Here is a 3,592-nt window from a genome sequence, read left to right as displayed (position 1 = left end):
TCATTCCGATAAAATGTATCAGTAAGTGTAACTGCTTCAATTACTGGCTGTTAAATATCACTGTATGTATGGGATAGGCCTACCTTTAACGTACTATATTTTTTGTTATTAAACTTATTGGGGTAAATCAACCGATCAGCTAATATTCTTGTCCTCGTGATCATCTTCTGACATGCATCCTGACCCAGCTGGTAAATCGGAAAGGGAAAATTTGATTTTGCTGCCACGAATCCGCGGCTTAGTTCTCGTTGTCAGGACGCCAACAGTCAAGTGATAGGTGACGTGCCGCCGACTTCAACGCCCTTGATGCTGCGACTTATGACGTCATCAAGTGAGTGAGAGAGAAGACTTGTCCATTCCACGTTATCATCCTATCCGCCTGGCCTAATGAGACAGAGGCCTGGACAGAGAGGGAGTAGAGGAGGGAAAGAGGAAGGTGGAGAAAGAGGAAATGAAGAAGGTGGAGGATATGGAGAAGAGGGCGCGGTGGCCATGGAGTGAGAGAGATGCAGGCTGCTGAAAGTAGTGTATAAAACTCTCCGGGGTAAGCATCAAGCAGAGATCAGAATGAGAGCACAAGAAGCATGGGAGCTGGTAGAGAAAGCTAGAGGACAACGAGGGTTGGAGAGAATCCCAGAGGAAAAAGAAAGTGTAATATCGTGACCTGGTGAAACAAATGAGAAAACAGTGGATGAAGGAGGTCAAGTAGATCACGGAAGAGATCACTCAGAGCGTAGAGATACACAAAAGTCATTGAAATGCCCAAGTAAATAAACTGCTGTCCTACATTTTCTGAGGCGCAAAAACAAAGGCTTAATGGTACTTATCCACTAGAGCAGGTATTCACGAGACTGAGTCGAGATAGTCAGTTTTCGCATCGGTGACATTTCTGAGATGTCAAATGCAATGAGAAAGCTTTCGCCAAAGTCCCATTAGAGCAGGTACTCACGAGACTGACTCTAGATTGTCATTTTTCGCATCAGTGATATGTAGAAAGAAAGAGAGAGGTGAAAAGATTAGTAAGAGAGAGTAAGAAGAGAGTGGATGAGGAATTTGGAAGGAATTTGAGTGTAAAGTGGAGGGACTGTAAGAAAATGTTCTGGAGAGAGGTGAAAAGAGTAAGACAGGGTGGAAGTGAAGTTAGCAGGGGAGTGAAAGATAAAAATGGTAGATTACTAGTGGTGAAGGGAGAAAAAGTGAGCAGATGGAGAGAACACTTTAAGGAATTGTTGAACGTAGAGGATGGAAGTAATGCGAGTATAAGTGGCTGGGGAATGGCTGGGAGAAGGAGGGAGGTGAGAAGACAGGAAGAAATCAGTAGGATAGAAGTTGTGGAAGCAATGAAGAAAGTTAAATCAGGGAAAGCCCCAGGAATTGATGGAGTGTGTGGTGAAATGCTGAAGCATGGGGGAGAGATAGTAGTAGAATGGATGTGGAAGATGTGCAGATTGGCCTGGGAGGAAGGTAGAGTCCCGGAGGATTGGAAGTCAGGTATAATTATTCCCTTGTACAAAGGAAAAGGGGAAAAAGAAGTGTGTGGTAATCATAGGGGCATTTGTCTTCTTAGTATAATAGGTAAAGTGTATGGTAGGATACTTATTGACAGAGTTAGAGAAAAAACAGAGAAATTAGTTGGAGAAGAACAGGGAGGCTTTAGGAAGGGAAGAGGTTGTGTAGATCAGATATTCATTCTCAGATCTTAAGTGGAAAAGTTTCTAGAGAAGGGAAAGAAGTTGTATGTGGCTTTCATGGATTTGGAGAAAGCATATGATAGGGTGGATAGACAAGGATTGTGGAAAGTGTTAAGAATATATGGAGTAGATGGGAAGTTGTTGAATGCTGTGAAGAGTATGTACGATGGTGCGAAGGCTGCAGTGCGCGTGTGGATGGTGAACTAAGTGAATTTTTCTCTTTGAAAGTTGGGTTGAAACAGGGATGTGTCATGTCTCCATGGTTGTTCAATCTGTACATGGATGGGGTAATAAAAGAGGTACAAGGTAGGGTAGTGGATGTTGGAGTGGCCTTGGTGAGAGAGGATAGTGTTTGGAAACTCCCTGTACTCTTGTTTGCAGATGATACTGTGTTGTTGAGTGAAGACGAAGGGGAGCTGCAAGGCTTGTTGGATGAGTTTGAGAGAGTGTGTAAGAAATGGAATCTAAAGGTGAATGTAGGGAAGAGTAAAGTGATGGTCTTTGAGAGAGGTGAAGTCAGTGAATGTACAGCGAGGTTGGATGGTGAGGAATTGGAAAATGTGAGTACATTTAAGTACTTGGGTAGTGTGATGAGTAAGGATGGAGGTTTGGAGGGTGAAGTGCTTGAAAGTGTACAGCAGGGAAGAAAGGTTGCTGGTTCTTTGAAAGCAGTGATAAGAAACAGGGAAGTGAGCATGGAAGTGAAAAAGTTACTACATGACAGTATTGTGATACCAACTCTAACGTACGGAAGTGAAGCTTGGACGTTGTTGGAAGGACACAAGTCAAGAGTGAGAGCAGTGGAAATGAGTTATTTAAGAGGAGCCTGTGGAGTCACATGGAGGGACAGGCTGATGAATGAGGATATAAAGGAGCGTTGTGGTGTTGATGTGGATGTGATAGGAAGCGTTATGAGGAACACACTGAGGTGGTTTGGCCATGTGGAGAGGATGGAGGGTGAAAGACTGACGAAGAGAGTGTATGTGAGTGAGGTGGAGGGGGAAAGAGGGAGGGGGAGGCCGAGGATGAGATGGAGGGACGGGGTGGAGAGGTATATGAGAGAAGGGGGTGTGAGTTGGGAGCAGGGGAGTGAAATGGCGGGGGACAGGGCGACTTGGAGGCGATTTGTTTGTGGCCACCCCAAACGGGATTGAGGCGTCTGGCAATAGATAGATAGATAGATAGACTCATGGACAAGACATTTCCCCTTGAAGTGTATATAAGCCTGATCACTGGGGTGACAGTGTTACTTGGAACTTGTAGCCAATCCTGACCGGACCAACCTAGCTGTGTCTCCAGTAAGAGACACAACCATGATGCTGAGCGATGCAGACAGTCACGATCATGGGCTTCGCCTATCTGCAGAGTAGAGGTAATTGAAGTCAGGGGAAACTTGTGAAAATGTAAGGCAAGGTATATAGGTGCCCTAAGTATAACGTAAATCGCCAGTAGACTTTTTTTTTTAATGCAAGGAAGAAGGAACCAAAAGCCAGGAGCCCGCAAACCGTTCCTTCTAAGAAAAAACGAAAACAATACAAGAGCCAAATTCAAGATCCATTCATTTCGAGATGCCTGGACACACTGCGTTTGAAAGACTGGAGATCAAAGGAAGTAGGAAATACAGACAGAGGGAGACAGTTCCAGAATTTACTTGTTTCATAAATGAAGGACTGGGAGTAACAGTTAACTCTTGCATTAGAGAGTTGGACAGAAAAGGGATGAAAATTTGTTGATAGACGGGTGCGTAGCACCAGTCGTAGAGGTGGAGGGATGCAAGCAGACAGTTCAGAGGAGCAGTGACCACTGAAGTAGCAACAGAAAAGAAATAAAGATGCAACAGTACGGTGAAGAGACACATGAGAGTTGTACAGCACACAGGGGTGGATAAAACCCGTGCATAA

Source organism: Coenobita brevimanus, chromosome 101 (assembly GCF_032717465.1).
Source record: "Coenobita brevimanus isolate Jiangsu-jjx chromosome 101, ASM3271746v2, whole genome shotgun sequence".
In the NCBI taxonomy this organism is placed as follows: domain Eukaryota; kingdom Metazoa; phylum Arthropoda; class Malacostraca; order Decapoda; family Coenobitidae; genus Coenobita; species Coenobita brevimanus.
Note: the sequence above shows the minus strand (reverse complement) of the source record.